The following is a 17,904-nucleotide window of genomic DNA, read 5'->3' on the forward strand; positions in this document are numbered from 1 at the left end:
GACCTGATGTCACTTTGTATCATCAGTCAGAGTGTGTATGGTCCCTCACTTTGCTAGGTAAACACATCATGGTTGTGACTTGATGTCACTTTGTATCGTCAATTAGAATGTGTATGGTCCCTCACTTTGCCAAGTAAACACATCATTGTGTGTGACTTGATGTCACTTTGTATCATCAGTCAGAGTGTGTATGGTCCCTCACTTTGCCAGGTAAACACATCATGGTGTGTGACCTGATGTCACTTTGTATCATCAATCAGAGTGTGAATGGTCCCTCACTTTGCCAGGTAAACACATCATGGTGTGTGATTTGATGTCACTTTGTATCGTCAATCAGAGTGTGTATGGTCCCTCACTTTGCTAGGTAAACACATCATGGTGTGTGACCTGATGTCACTTTGTATCATCAATCAGAGTGTGTATGGTCCCTCACTTTGCTAGGTAAACACATCATGGTGTGTGACCTGATGTCACTTTGTATCATCAATCAGAGTGTGTATGGCCCCTCACTTTGCTAGGTAAACACATCATGGTGTATGACCTGATTTCACTTTGTATCATCAATCAGAGTGTAATAGAATCCCACACCCCAATGGGTTTAAATGTAATGTCTCACACGAGTTGGGGAATTCTGTCTCACACGAGCCGAAGGCGTGTGTGAGACAGAATTCCCCAACGAGTGTGATACATTCCATCCCAACCCATTGGGGTGTGGGATTATTTTTCTCACGTCCCTCCAGTATCTTTAGAAAATTGCATTTTATTGTGGTAGGTTTATGCTATCAAAAACCAGCACTCGATTGCTCTTGTTTCATTTGTATCATTCCGCACAGAAAATGAAGTTCCTTTCATTGATGCGCATATCAAACACGTTCACATGTATATTACCGATATGGCAATTTTGTTTTGTTGGTCAGCCACAAAATTCTCCAGGTCATCTGAGGAAAATATTGTGAAACAGCTCTGGTGGCCATCTGTTGATGACATTGCATGGACGCTGTCGTCTGCTACAGCCTCGTGTGCAGATGGCTCGCTCATTGAAGTCCTTTGTTAACTGTATTGCTGTCAAGTCAGTTCTTCTCCAGAAACTCAGACGACGAGCGTAAACAGCCGATAGGTTTGTAATGACCTGAATTCTCCCCTTACAACATAAAAGCGGTCATCCTCCGTGCATTTGTTGCCGACGCTGACCGTACTCAAATCTAGAACAACCTGTTCACTCTGCAGTTCAGTCGTCTGTCTGCTATAGTGCCAGTTGTACATTATGCGATGTCCTATTTGTCAAATAATTCGTACAGAGAACTAAGCGCTGAGCATAATTGACCAATCAACATGTGTCACATACGAGGTGTTTGTTCGCGCAACAGTACAGAGTGTGAAAACAAATTGATCTCACACTGGTGTTCTCACACTCCCAGCACACTGGGGACGTGAGAATGTATGGTCCCTCACTTTGCCAGGTAAACACATCATATTGTGTGACTTGAAGTCACTTTGTATCATCAGTCAGAGTGTGTATGGTCCCTCACTTTGCTAGGTAAACACATCATGGTGTGTGATTTGATGTCACTTTGTATCATCAATCAGAGTGTGTATGGTCCCTCACTTTGCTAGGTAAACACATCATGGTGTGTGACCTGATGTCACTTTGTATCATCAATCAGAGTGTGTATGGTCCCTCACTTTAATAGGTAAACACATCATGGTGTGTGACCTGATGTCACTTTGTATCATCAATCAGAGTGTGTATGGTCCCTCACTTTGCTAGGTAAACACATCATGGTTGTGACTTGATGTCACTTTGTATCGTCAATTAGAATGTGTATGGTCCCTCACTTTGCCAGGTAAACACATCATGGTGTGTGACTTGATGTCACTTTGTATCATCAGTCAGAGTGTGTATGGTCCCTCACTTTGCCAGGTAAACACATCATGGTGTGTGATTTGATGTCACTTTGTATCGTCAATCAGAGTGTGTATGGTCCCTCACTTTGCCAGGTAAACACATCATGGTGTGTGACTTGATGTCACTTTGTATCATCAATCAGAGTGTGTATGGTCCCTCACTTTGCTAGGTAAACACATCATGGTGTATGACCTGATTTCACTTTGTATCATCAATCAGAGTGTAATAGAATCCCACACCCCAATGGGTTTAAATGTAATGTCTCACACGAGTTGGGGAATTCTGTCTCACACGAGCCGAAGGCGTGTGTGAGACAGAATTCCCCAACGAGTGTGATACATTCCATCCCAACCCATTGGGGTGTGGGATTATTTTTCTCACGTCCCTCCAGTATCTTTAGAAAATTGCATTTTATTGTGGTAGGTTTATGCTATCAAAAACCAGCACTCGATTGCTCTTGTTTTCACTTGTATCATTCCGCACAGAAAATGAAGTTCCTTTCATTGATGCGCATATCAAACACGTTCACATGTATATTACCGATACGGCAATTTTGTTTTGTTGGTCAGCCACAAATTCTCCAGGTCATCTGAGGAAAATATTGTGAAACAGCTCTGGTGGCCATCTGTTGATGACATTGCATGGACGCTGTCGTCTGCTACAGCCTCGTGTGCAGATGGCTCGCTCATTGAAGTCTTTCATTAACTGTATCGCTGTCAAGTCAGTTCTTCTCCAGAAACTCAGACGACGAGCGTAAACAGCCGATAGGTTTGTAATGACCTGAATTCTCCCCTTACAACATAAAAGCGGTCATCCTCCATGCATTTGTTGCCGACGCTGACCGTACTCAAATCTAGAACAACCTGTTCACTCTGCAGTTCAGTCGTCTGTCTGCTATAGTGCCAGTTGTACATTACGCGATGTTCTATTTGTCAAATAATTCGTACAGAGAACTAAGCGCTGAGCATAATTGACCAATCCACATTGTCACATACGAGGTGTTCGTTCGCGCAACAGTACAGAGTGTGAAAACAAATTCATCTCACACTGGTGTTCTCACACTCCCAGCACACTGGGGACGTGAGAATGTATGGTCCCTCACTTTGCCAGGTAAACACATCATATTGTGTGACTTGAAGTCACTTTGTATCATCAGTCAGAGTGTGTATGGTCCCTCACTTTGCTAGGTAAACACATCATGGTGTGTGATTTGATGTCACTTTGTATCATCAATCAGAGTGTGTATGGTCCCTCACTTTGCTAGGTAAACACATCATGGTGTGTGACCTGATGTCACTTTGTATCATCAATCAGAGTGTGTGTGGTCCCTCACTTTAATAGGTAAACACATCATGGTGTGTGATTTGATGTCACTTTGTATCGTCAATCAGAGTGTGTATGGTCCCTCACTTTGCTAGGTAAACACATCATGGTGTATGACCTGATTTCACTTTGTATCATCAATCAGGGTGTGTATCGTCCCTCACTTTGCCAGGTAAACACATCATGGTGTGTGATTTGATGTCACTTTGTATCATCAATCAGAATGTGCATTGTCCCTCACTTTGCCAGGAAAAACAACTTTGTGTGTGACTTTATGTCACTTTGTATCGTCAATCAGAATGTGTATTGTCCCTCACTTTGCCAGTTTAACACATCATGGTGTGTGACTTGATGTCACTTTGTATCATCAATATACAATAGAATAGACAGGTTCAAAAACAATTCTGCGAAAATTGAAACCGACAGAAATGTACTAAAAGTCTATACAATACAGAATGTTAAACTACATGACAGATGTCAGCCTATAACTTATGTTACTACAAAGGTCGATATCAGGAAAGGAACAAACAATTAAGTATTCATGCATCAATCGATCAGAGAATAACATTTTGATCCACTTACTACAAGGAGTTCTGAAAGGGGCATAAGTAAGTAGAATTTAGATATCAAGGGGCAATGTCTGCATAACTTCGTTGCATCAACGTCGTAAGGTTTAAAACACTCAGAGGGTATCATACTGAGAGGTATTGTTAGAGCTGTAAGTTTTAAAATTTTGAAGTAAGTAAATACAGATTTATTTGTGATTTCTGTGACAAATTCCAATGGACAATATGACATTAAACTGGTCCATAATCATTTCCATTCAAGGTTATACATTACCAGACATTTGTGATTTACAAATATAAGTAGGACCATCCTAAACAAGCGTATTCAAGGCACTTTTGTATTTCATAGAATTGTAACGTTTTGATGAGTAGAATCTTGTGTTTCATTTGATGGTGGAAGTATGCATGGCTAGAAATTTAAAACAGGTTGGGACTAAGAACGATGCCCACATCCTTTACATCCTGTATTGGAGTAAGGTTAATTCAGACAACATATCTCAAGGTTTAAATCTTTGTAGATATTTTTTCATCAAGCTATTTCTCCCTTCATAACGATTTCAATTCATGGTGTGAATGGCACTAATAAATTTAGGCTCTTACCCTGGCTCTTTATTTGCATATTACTTAAACTTTCATGATAAGTGACATTTGTCCAAATTTGCAGTGCTAAATTAGAAGAAACCTATTGCAGATACTGATCTAACAATGATCTGATTATAGCATGACACTATTAACATTATCGGTTGAAATGCTTGCTAAATTATATACTAACAAAGTGGTGTTATCATTGGCGTTGTAAATCCATTGACTGCATCACATAAACTGCCTAGATATGCTAATTTTGCCAATGCAATTGTCTTTATAGACATTTTAGGATGTCTTGTCGAAATAAATCAATCTAAGTACAGTGAATATTTATATTTAGCAATACTGATGCACAATTACACGTAACATTGCAATCACAGTGGCGTATTCAGTTCGCATCGTGGGTGGTCCCTCCTCACTTTGACACCTAAACCTGTGCGTGTGTAAAATGATGTCACTATGTACTGTATGCGTGAGTGTGTGTAAGATGTTTTACTTTGATACGTAAACCTGCCTCTACATCACTTTGTACGTACAAAGTGGGATCCTTAAAAAAGCCGTTTTTAAAGAAAAAAAGTAGCCCACGTTGTTCAGCAACCTCTTTTATGTCAGATTCTGCAATTTTTATTTAGAAATAACCATTCCTTACCCATTGTTTCACTTTGTACTTTTGTATTTTCACTTTGTACCATATGAACAAGCGTGTCACACTTTGACACATAAACTTGCTGTGGTGTGTGTGTGTGTGTGTGTGTGTGTGTGTCTGTCTGTCTGTCTGTCTGTCTGTCTGTTTACACGATCACTCAAAAACGCCAGAACGGATTCAAGTCAGATTTGGTACACAGGTACCATATGCTACTGGCAAGAACTGATTAGATTTTGGTTAGTGTGGCTTGCATATTAATTAAGTTATACAATATTATGGAAAGCCGTAGCTGTCTTAAGTGACGTAAAATGATGATTTGATGAACATTTGTTATATGGTGATGCGCATTTGTTATATGGTGATGCACATTTGTTATATGGTGATGGGCATTTGTTATATGGTGATGGGCATTTGTTATATGGTGATGGGCATTTGTTATATGGTGATGGGCATTTGTTATATAGTGATGTGCATTTGTTATATGGTGATGTGCATTTGTTATATGGTGATGGGCATTTGTTATATTGTGATGGGCATTTGTTATATGGTGATGGTCATTTGTTATATTGTGATGGGCATTTGTTATATAGTGATGTGCATTTGTTATATGGTGATGGGCATTTGTTATATGGTTATTTGAATTTGTTATATGGTGATGGGCATTTGTTATATGGTTATTTGCATTTATTATATGGTGATGGGGATCTGTGATATAGTGATGGGACCTTGTTATATGGTGATTGGTATTTGCTATATGGTAATTGGCATTTGTTTTATGGTGATAGGCATTTGTAATATTGTGATGGGCATTTATAATATAGTGATGGACATTTGTTATATAAAGATGAACATTTTTATACTGTGATTGGTAATGTGCATTTGTTTTGTTGTGATGATCATTCATCATCTTATGATTTAGATTTTTATATGGTGATTTGCCATCGTTATATTGAGATGTGGATATGTTATGTTATATTGTGATGTGTGATTGTTTTTTTGTGATGTTGATTCTTTCTATTTTGATTTGGAATCTTCGTGATAACGGTGACTGTAAACTTTCGATTCGTGGAGTTTCAAAATTTTTAGTTGCATAAATAACTTTTTAATCATTTAATCATTTCAAATGTCAAACTAAGAATTTGTTTATCAGTACTTAGTACGTCTATTGGTTGAAAATACCAGCATTCCATAGTACTGTAGGCCTAGTATTATATTTTTGCGGTACCCTCTGTGAGGCCATTATTCTATTAATCCCGAGGGAGGACTGACTGTGTAGGGAAAATGTGTGTCGGATTTCCCGCCTGATCAGCGACAATTACCCAAGAATTTGAACCACAGCAACAGGGCAGACTTTGAACTGTGAACAACATCAGACGATTGCTGTCGTATTAAGTGGACACCAGTTCAATGATATGAACTTGGACAGAGAGTGAGAGACGTGTTTGGAGTTTTCGTTTTCTATCATTAGAATTGCCGGGTGGTCATTGTAACCCTTTTTTACTTAATTAGTCACCTCCCCTCTCACACTATTTAACACAAGTCATGCCATTCCAAGAACATGAACAAATTATAGAAAAGCTCGCAGCATGACTGAATGTCTTTGTCACCCCTCTCAACCAGTCTAACAGTTTACGCCCGCCCTGTTGCCATAGTGACTGTTGTCTTTCCATTCAGAAAATCCGTACAAGACAAAGACTTTTATCTGCAGCCTAGATCGCGACAAAACTCTATACCGTCAGTAATAAACCACAAAAGTACACGCTGCAGCATATCTGTCGATATTTAGATCTTAGAAAATTTGCATAGGAACATTGACGAATTTGTGTGGAGTTCGTACACCCATGAGTCGCCTAAAGCCTTATGCCGCAAAACCATTGTGGCCTAAATACACCGATGTCAAATGGGCCGGTGCAAAAGTTACGCTGCAAGCCGTTTAATACACGTCGGCTAATGAATAGAAGCGAAATAGCGTGGCGGTTCAGTATGCGTGCACAGGAATAACTTCCGGTTCTCTTCCGGTCAAGCTGGTACACGTCTGTAAACTACAATATATATCAGTCCGTGTGATCAAAATTTGAGAATATTGTCGCATACTCTGATATCCAAACATTGATATAAAAACACTCCGCAATGAAACTACTGCTACTACAAATGATGATAATGATTAAATAATAAAAGGGTTCACGATGATTAGCGTCAAGTCTGTTTAGGGGAGAACCATTTGATTTCGGGGGGGTATGTAGGATTTTGAGAAAAAAAAATTGTCACCAGGTGAGAGAGAAGAAAAAAAAGTTGATCCTGTCATGGCCTGAGAAAAAAAAAATTGTCAGAACAGACAGAAGAGAAAAAAAAAATTGTCACAATGCACCAGAAATAAGCCAAATTTGGAGACCCTATTCTCATGTATTCTTTGCCGGCGCACCGCCATAGGCGGCACAAATTTTTTACCACAAGCAATGCTTATGTTTCTTTTCCTAGCACTTATGATATAAGCATGCACTACATAGGTCTACTTTACACCTTAGTACACTCAATGTTTTCCTTCCCTTTTCTGACCCAAGAAATCATATTCAGGATTTCTGTTGAAATATCTCAATGGCATTGGCACTATCTAAAGGGGACTATTTGACTTCTGTAAATTGTGAATAATTTAAAACACAAGACAGGAGTCAATAAACTAGTAATAAAACCTATATATTAGTTTCTCAATATAAATTTTTTAGAAAGATGTACCTTGACAATGAAAAATTGAGGAACAACAAATATAATGAAATACAATGTGTGAGCCTTGTTTTTCTGACCACAAACACCGGATCGCAAACACACCATATTCAGGCTTTTCATTAGAAGCTGGCAGCTGGGAGAAATGACACAAGAAGGTCACAAATTTTCCATTCCTGTATATTTATTTGTCTTCAGTCTCTGGCAAACAGAACTGTTTTTCACAAATTGTACTGTCATTGTTTGGTTGTTGGATATTGTGACTCAAAACTGATCATGCAAAAATGTAAAAAATATCAGTGTTCAATGTCATTTTCAAACAGTTTTACCGAGTGTGCAAAATAAACTGAAACTCCTCTCAGATTGCACCATTAAACACATCAATTTCTCAAAATTTCCAATACGAGAGGGGAACCCCCTCTCGTGCTCTCCCCCTTGGGTATTCTAACAGTTTCACTTAGTAAAAAAATTAAAAAACACCTCTCAGATTGCACTAGACTGCACTATTGCACACATCAATATCTTTAAAAATTCCCATGCAAGATAGGGGAAAGCCCCTGTGACTCTTTCCCCCTAAGCCTCTCTCATGTTCTCCCCCTGTACTTTCAAATTCTGCCCGGTCAGATATCCTAGTGAAATATCCATCCAAATTAAACAATATACTATATGATTAGATACTGCGTGATCTTTTATATCTTTATTTTATTGTGACTTTGAATTTCATTTTGATGTGTTCACCTTTTTTGAACCATCATGAGATAACTGATGATAGTCTAGCAGGGTACATCAGGATTTGAAAGGTCTTTACTGTTGCTGTATTTTGTAAATTTTACAATTACATGTATTGGTATTTAACTTTTCTAAGTGGGGGATCAGTCAAAATTTCAGAGTTACAGAGGGAGGTTACTCAAATTCGTTATGGTTGGCAAGGGGGGGGTTAATTGAAATTTCGGAGTTTCAGGCCGTCAATAATGACGGCTCCCTTATATACAACGCATTACAAACTTGAAAAAAAAATTGCACCGCTACTCCATTTGAAAAAAAAATTGATGCAGGTCTGACAGTAGAAAAAAAATTGCTGTCACTCTGACAGGAAAAAAAAATTTGCTCCCATACCCTCTTCCTCCATACCCCCCCCCCGAAATCAAATGGTTCTCCCCTAATAACGAAAAAAGACTCTTGCCATGTCTTTAGCATCTTCGCTTGCCAAGGCCTGCTGTTCGGGCAGCCGGATGCTTACCGAAATCAGGGAAGACTCCTGACAGGGTAACGAGCCATGCTGGCGGACGATGTGTCTTTAGCCCCGGTCTTACATGTACGGTTATCGAGGTTCATGTCATTCATTTCGTGTTCACTCATTACATAGCCGTGCAATATATGTCCAGCAGAATTGTTCAGAGTTCAGAATCCGCGACGGTCCTGTTGCTATCGTTGCAAATTCCATTGGTAACGGTAACTTTGCTGCAGTCATTGTCGCCTGTGGGCCGTGCCCCAGCCTACAAGGCAGAAAAAAGCCGGCGCACAGCCCGTCGGCTACAACTATTGCAGCTTCATGTAACTTTAACCAATCCGACCGTGAAAATCAAACACACAACTTCGTCAGACAGTCCTCCCTTGGGATTGCGCCGGGCTTCCGGCTTCTCAGAGGACGCTTTCTTAACCCCAGTCGCGGTCGTACCGTAAAAATTGTATTACGCCAACGATGCTATATTACGAGTGGTTATAATTTCAGTTATTTAAACATACCAGGTGGTGATATACCTAATTCTTAGTTATATGATATTGTATCATATGCCTAGCTACCGTTTAGAAATTGAGTTTCATTATTCTAAACGTTTCTTGAATACACAAATATTTATTTGCATCTCAAAAATAGGCGTTGTATGGTCCTCATCACATCATGAAAAGTCCACAGCACAACATGATGAATCCACATCACAATATAAAGAATGCCCATCACCATATAAAGAATGCTCATCATAATATAACGAAGGCGCATCACAATATAAAGAATGCGCGTCACAATATAATGAATGACCATCATAATATGACGAATACGCAGCACAATATGAGGAATACACATTACAATATAACAAATGCCGGTCGCAAAATAAAAAATGCCCATCAAAACATAACAAATGCTCATTATAATATTACAAGTACCCATCACTATATAACAAATGTGCATCATCATACAACAAATTTGCATCACTATGTAACAAACCCGCATCACCGCATAAAATATGCTCATTATTATATAACACGTACCCATCACTATATAACAAATGCACATCACCATATAACACATGCGCATCACTATATAACAAATGCCCATCACCATATAATAAATATCCATCACTATATAACAAATGCACATCACTATATAACAAATACACATCACTATATAACAAATGCGCATCACCATATAACAAATGCACATCACTATATAACAAATGCCCATCACTATATAACAAATACCCATCACCATATAACAAATGCGCATCACCATATAACAAATGCCCATCACCATATAACAAATGCACATCACTATACAACAAATACCCATCACTCTATAACAAATGCGCATCACCGTGTAACAAATGCGCATCACTATATAGCAAATGCACATCACCATATAAAAAATGCTCATCACCATATAACATATACCCATCACTGTATAACAAATGCGCATCACCATATAACAAATGCACATCACTATATAACAAGTGCACATCACCATATAACAAATGCTCATCACCATATAACGATATGCATCACCATATAAAAAATGTGCATCACCACATAACAAATGCACATCACTATATAACATATGTACATCACTATATAACAAATGCGCATCACCATATAACAAATGCACATCACTATATAACAAGTGCACATACAATATAACGAATGCTCATCACCATATAACAAATGTGCATCACCATATAACAGTTAAGACAGCTACGGCTACGGCTTTCCATACAATATCACTCTTTTCCGTACAATGGTTCCCCTATGGAGACGGTAATGACAGAGTAGACATGTATCAAGAAATACTACACCAAATTTCATGAAATTTTTCACAGATAATGATCTCAGAATATTATGATGATGCTATGACTGTGATGTCAATTATATGTTCATTTGCATATTTCAATGAACTTTTGTTATTAGTGAGATAACTCTGAAATTCCTGCACCACACTTGATGATACATGCAACAAATATTGATCTGATATATATCTAATTATACTTAGAAGCATTGGGCAGTGTCAAGTTAATAATCAGCTCATTTGCATATTTTACGAAGTTTTATAATTAGTCATATAACTCCGATATAACTGCACCAAATTTGATGAATTCTGCTGCAGATACTGATCTGACTGATATCTAACTGTGGTGTAAAGCACTTAGTAGTGTCAAGTTAATTAAGGGTTCATTTGCATATTTAATGAACTTTGTAATTAGGTATATAACTCTGAAATTACGGCACCCAAGTCTGTGAAATCTGGTACAGATATTGATCTGATAAATATCTAATTGTACTGACAAGCTTTTGGCAGTGTCAAGTTAACAAATAGCTCATTTGCATATTTTATGAAGTTTTGTAATTAGTCATATAACTCCAAAATAACTGGACCAAATGTGATGAAATCTGCTGCAGATACTGATCTGACAGATAGCTAATTGTGGTGTAAATCATTTAGTTGTGTGGAGTTAAGTAAGGGTTCATTTGCATATTTAATGAACTTTGTAATTAGTGATATTACTCCAAAATTTTCAGCATTATATTTGATCAAACTTTCTACAGGTATTGATCTAATAAATATTTAATTGTACTGAGAAGCATTGGGCTTGGCAAGTTAATAATTAGCTCATTTACATATTATTTCACAAAGTTCTACAATTTGTGATCTAACTCTGAGAGTACTGCGCGAAAGTTGATGAAACCTGCTACATATAATGATGTAACACATATCTGATCGTTTTTATTACACGCCTCACACGGGTGTCGATTATATTGGTATGAATTTGGTTTATTGACAGGAATATTGAAAAACATACTACAATAAATCCTCGTCAGAGATAGTTACTCTGGCAGTCGACCGTTACACGTCTAGTCTTATCAGAAATTCCGTCTTCCACTCCGCGTCATTTGCTTGGTTAGTGATTTTCCTGAGGTATGCAAACTAATGTTGCGTAACATGCCCTTGCTCGTTGATTTGTACCCTTTAATATGAGACAGGTCAAAGGTACAAATGTTTTACACAACGTCATAACAGTCAAAAGTATGCAGTAATTCATGTCATATTGTAACACACCTCATCCGCAGTCTGTATTCTAATTCGCCAATTGATAGTCACGTGGGATGCGTTCTTTTTGTGCTGATCCACGTAAACGACGTCATCAGGCATCATTCTGTTTGAACTGTTGCCTGCCAGGCATCAGTTCTGAAAAATGATGCCCGCTGACGTCAAAAACGATATTGACGCGAACGCGGACCGGAATGTAAACAAAGATGTCGTCTGCGGCCGATCGAAACGATTATCCAGAAATTTATTGGTTTATCCTACTTTCTGAAGAAGAATTGAATGCTTTGGTTTCCAACAAGGACTCGATACGGACAAAAACTATAATCAAAGGTGAATTGAACGTTTTGCAGAAGTATTGCGGTCTTTTTAGGAAAAACGTTTTCTTACTGAACCACTCCAACATATTACATCATAGACCTACATGCGACAAGTTTTGTGTATAGTACGTTCTTATGCATGGCTACGGATGAGGTGTGTTACAAAACACATATTGACTGGCATGAGGGCAACAGCATACGTCTTTAACCCCTCGGGCCTGTGAGTCACCCCCAAAAACAGACTGTTTCCCTCGCCTACGGCCTCGGGAAACAGTCTGTTTTTTGGGGTGACTCACAGTCCCTCGGGGTACAGACGTATGCTGTTGCCCTCATAGCCAGTCAATATGTGTATACTGTATTATATATCATGCGTCCAGTAGTGTCTGATAAATGTCACTACATGTCGAGTCATCAGCAGTCAATTACAATGCCTGATAACTAATTTTGTAATTTGGTCAAACTCAAAGTCATCCATACAGCGGTCACATTAGTAGGTCAAGATGAGTAAATGCTAAAATTTTCTAGTCTGTTTACAGACTATGAATGAATCTGTTTTGAAACACGTGAGCACATTCAGTTCATTCATTCATTCATTCCCTAGCTCCCTGTACTGACTGATCTCAATAAAACGGGTAGTTCTGCGGGTTATTAAACGGGTACAGAGGGGCAGGGCTGTACTGCAAGGACCCAGGGTACACTAAACCAAATGAGGCGAAATTCATCGATCATTAGAAATCTTGAATATATATGAGATAAGATCTTACGAGACAACTTTAGAAAAATAGTTTTGCGCACAAGTTAGTACACAATGCGGCGTTATTATCAAATATGAGGGTATGTTTAGAACCATTGCATTGTCCAGAAAAAGTTTCACATTGCCCGCTTATTTGTATATTTCCAAATTTAACAATAATGGTCCGAAATGCTGTAACTCGTCGCTTACATCATGATAAAGTTTGTATTCTAGCGTCACAGATTGACCTCATTAGTGATTATTACGTCAAGTTTATGTCAAGGATATCATAGATCACCATTTTCAAACATCACTTATTTAAACTCCCAGGTCGGGATATATTTTGACATTGAGTTGGTCCCCCGATCAAGAGATTTTCTCCAATTAGATCTTATCGCCGTGTACCTTGATGTATTAGCCCAAGGTGGCAAAATATCTTTTATCTGATGATTTATTTATGTCGAGAAAAATTGGATGACTCAAAGCTTTTAAAACCCGATCATGGCTAATAAAATTCACCTGGTACGTAAAGATTCCGACTGCCATGTACGTCATGCAAGTCAGAAATGCTTAATAAAGTTGTCAGAAAATTTACTAGGATTAACTGTTAATGCTATTGACTCATTTAAACAAGAATATTGTGTATGTTCGGAGAGACAGATTCACATCTGCTTGATTCGAATGATTACTCATGACAAGCCTGCGTATCTGATGTCTGTTCCGATACCGGTGTAATTGAGTGACTGCGGTACAGCAACTCGATTGATTAGCGAATGATGCGATTAGAAATTTTGTCAAGAAACCGTGACATAAAAGTAAAATGAAACGTTGGGGTAAAAAAATTTGGGGTAAAATGGGCATCTTGGAAGTGTTTCAAAATATAAAATAGTGCGCAGTCATCGAACGTAAATGAATATGCTCGCAATGACGAAATCGGATAGACAAGCCTACTACCAGTAACTTTGCGCCTGTATTTTGTTTCAATAAAAGTATTACTAATTTTTATGTTTACGAACAGTTTTCTTTCTTCATGCTCAAGTTATGCTCATACTGATATCTGTGTGTCTCTACAGTTGAACAAGCGGTAGCGAGCAGTTTGCTTCGATATTTTGGCGCGTATAAGAATCTTGTTATATCGCCATAACGCTATCGCAGTCCTTTGCATTATAATTAAGCTAATATTAAGTATGTGTATTTTTATGAATATTAAATGAAGATACCCTCATAAAACAACAGATATTGTACAAGGCAAGAAATCAGTCAAAATGCGACCCGAAATGCGACTGTAGAAAAGTTATCGACTTGGTATGTCATCGCAAAGAGAAAAGCCAATGTAAGACAGGTCTTGTCCTATGAAATCCAAAGAAAATGAAAATGTACGGTGGTTTCGACATCGATTTGTATTTGTAAACGTGACAAAGAAGACCTTCGGATTCAGTCGCGAAACGTAAAGGGCGGAATCCATAATAAAGAGTGTGTTTTAAAAACATCAATCAATTTTCAACCCGCTCCTGGACCGTGTTCATTAATTTACAGCGTTCTTAATGTGCTGCTAAGAAAATGTTCCCTGGAGAGAGCTACAATGCTCATCACTATTTTTGGCTCTTTGTGGATGGTGAAAATGGTTGACCACCTCGTCTTAACTAATTTCCCATCTCCTCATTCCACAACTTTTCATTTTGCAGCGCAAATTACACGTTGAATTTACGATGCAAAAGAAACATGTCAAATAACAAACAATCAATCAATAAAACAGAAACGAACACAAACGGAAAATAAAAATCAAAAGTGCTAGATAATAATAGTATGCAATAACACTAAAAAGCAATATCAATAACATTACAACCGTCATTATAATTTTAATGATGCCCAAACAACCGTTCGCTAATAGGAGTACCATGGAAAGTGTTACACTACTGTTGCATAATGAGCAGAGAAAAATCGAAGGATTAATCGTCACAACCGGGTTGAAATGCTTTCATATTAACGCAAGCTTCTTGGCTACGTTTGTATTAAACTAGTGCATTTGCAAAGCGATGTGTCCTCAGACTTGTGCCGAGTCTGTCGTTACATGTATGTAAATATCAAAAACTAAACTGAGAATTACCTGATGGATTAACTTTCAGCAGACTGTCGCGTTGACGGTAAGGTGATCGCGAAATTGAAGCTTCAGACTCGTCCAGATGGCGGGATAAACACGAACCCCACGCATGACCAGTCGAATACTATCTCGTACACTCGAGAAAAGCAAAGTTACTGGTAGGCCAGCCAACATCACCGTTTATAATATGCGCCAATGATTATACACGCGTATAAATTTACGTCTTCGCGTACAATAATATATAACTTCATGCAATGTACTAGTGTAATTAAGTATGCATTATTACTGGTAATTAATTACTACGACAAACGCATATTTTAATGACAATAGAGAACAGACAGATAATATCAGAAGGGACAGTAGCTGTAATTTTTGATACCATTACCAATTAAGAATAACTATTAGTGCAAGATGCGAGGTATAATGATATTCAAATATGCAGATTACATTAATGAGCATTGTTTGGATTATAAAATTCTATGCTAATGACCCTTAATCAATGTGGAATGTTCATGTACCTCGGTTCTTGCATTGAATAAAGAATAACAATTAAGAATAACATGATATTTTATATCGCTAGTGCATATATGTCGTGAACTGGTCAAAACCCAAGGTATATTGTCGTTGGATGTGGCTTATTGCTAAACAGTTTGCCTTGTAAACACAATTCAAGATGTATTCACACGATGTACAGTGCTATATATAACTGTTCACAATTGCGTTATAGTCAGGATTAAAATTTAATCACCATTAATAAAATTGGACATTATACAAACAGGGTTTGTGTCGAAGAGATAGATGTACATCAAGCAATATTTCAACACGATTTTGCAGCAAAACCAGGTTCTATATTTAAAACCAAACATAAATAATATAAATTTATACAATGTGACGCCTCGTGGACATTCAACAGGTACTATTTTTTTCGACGTAGCTAAATTAAAATCGATTCAAGTCTCCATCGGCTTTCAGCAAATGACAGAAAATAAATTTTGCAAAGAGTTGTTAAAGTGTATTAATGACAAAGTAAACAAAACTAACAAATTTTCAAAATCGATCAACATTAGAGGACGACTCATTAAATAAATACGTTTATGTTTTTGTGACAAGCGACCTTACAATATTCGTCGTCATCACAAACGCTGTCACTGCACCGAGAAATCGGTTTTGAAGAGAGGAAAATGGACACTTTTGTTATTTTATGCGATTTAGCCTCGACGTATAGCGACTTCGTAATTACAAAGTGGGAAAGTAGAGAATATACATAACCTTTGCTTAACCGGAACGACGGGTTTCAGTTGAGCAAAAAAAACACATCATAATACAAATATAAGTGGCTGAAATGCGTCAACTTACCCAAATCACAAACTTAAGTCAGAATTGACAAGGGCATCAGTGGCCTGGATAAGCCAACACTGTTAAACACGTTTGTATGACCAATCTTTTACCAGTATTATTGCAGCCGGCAAAATCAGCGACGTAACTTCCTAAGAATAAGAGACCATTGATTGGGTAAACAGCGGCGGTCAATTTGCATACCAATGAACATAAAATTAAGTCATAATGTTGTTCCACTTTACATATTTTAATGAACCAACGGTTGGCGTTCGACAGTTAATACTAACAATATAAATTACAGTGGGTTCGGCTATAGATTTGTTAAAGTGTGGGACGTGAGAAATATCTAATGTGTTTGTGATGTAATTGATATCATGTCATTTGCATCGAAATTTAATATATCTTGCCATGGACATAACAATTATAAACACTGCGTATTGATGAGAAAAAGGGATCTCCACTGATGCACGCTTAAACCTTGTTTGGCCGCTTTTAAATTTTTTTACTGTAATTGAGCAAGCACTGCAGTTCCTTTGTTCTGATGAAATGCAAATTTTTGCTAAAAAATAGTTAAAATTTCATTTTTGTAAATATTAAGTTAACTGTGCTTGGCTGTTCACTGGACGGGCGACATTAATACAGTCAGGCGCCTATCTCTCCCACGCATGGTTCCTTTTATTTACTTTAAGAAATAAGTTTTATGATAAGGTAGTCACGGTAGTTCCCTTTATATGGAGGATGTTTTGGCCGTTACACAATATGTAGTATCGCAACTATCAACTGATATGCGCACATCTAACCGTCGGACTCTCCAAATAAAAACGGCGCAAACAAATCGCTTTATATCATATGATATTCTTGACAATTTTTCATTAGCTGTCGATTTTCTTCTCTGTCCCGGGGTATCCACTGGAACAGATTGAATAAATATAAGCTTATTGAGCATGGCATTCGGCTTCAGTAAACTAGTATCAGTGCAGCCAACGGAGCTATTCATCGAAAAAGCTGTTCCAGGAGCAATTTTTGAGGGCAGGGGAAATCCTAATTTTGCTCGGGCAGGGGACATGTCTTTAAGTGGCAGGGGAGCAAATTTTAGTTTTTTGTAGGGCAGGGCAGATATCGGTTGATTGTCCTGGGGACAGGGCTTGGCGAAAAACGAGGAGAGGGAAAGCTACTTTTAAAACGGGGACAGGGGAAGTTGAGACATGGTGTTTCTGGGGATTGGGACACAGGGCGAGTACTTATAACTTTTCGTGTCTGCAAGGGAATGGAATGACAAAATTTTGATGGGAATTTTTTCCAGGGCAGGGGAAATCGGCAATTTTTTTTCGCCACAGGGCAGGAGAGCTTCAA

At 38.0% G+C, this 17,904-nt stretch overlaps 1 long non-coding RNA gene across 1 annotated transcript in view; it reads right to left on the bottom strand.

Annotated features, from left to right (window-relative positions):
* The window catches only part of LOC139135256 (uncharacterized), a 69,476-nt gene extending 52,823 nt beyond the window's left edge, over window positions 1-16,653 (bottom strand). Inside the window, exon 1 of the long non-coding RNA XR_011552961.1 lies at window positions 16,570-16,653. This is a non-coding gene — a long non-coding RNA (uncharacterized lncRNA). The remainder of the gene's footprint in view (window positions 1-16,569) is intronic.
* Window positions 16,654-17,904: the final 1,251 nt, after the last annotated feature.

This window comes from Ptychodera flava, chromosome 1, assembly GCF_041260155.1.
Source record: "Ptychodera flava strain L36383 chromosome 1, AS_Pfla_20210202, whole genome shotgun sequence".
Classification (NCBI taxonomy): Eukaryota; Metazoa; Hemichordata; class Enteropneusta; family Ptychoderidae; genus Ptychodera; species Ptychodera flava.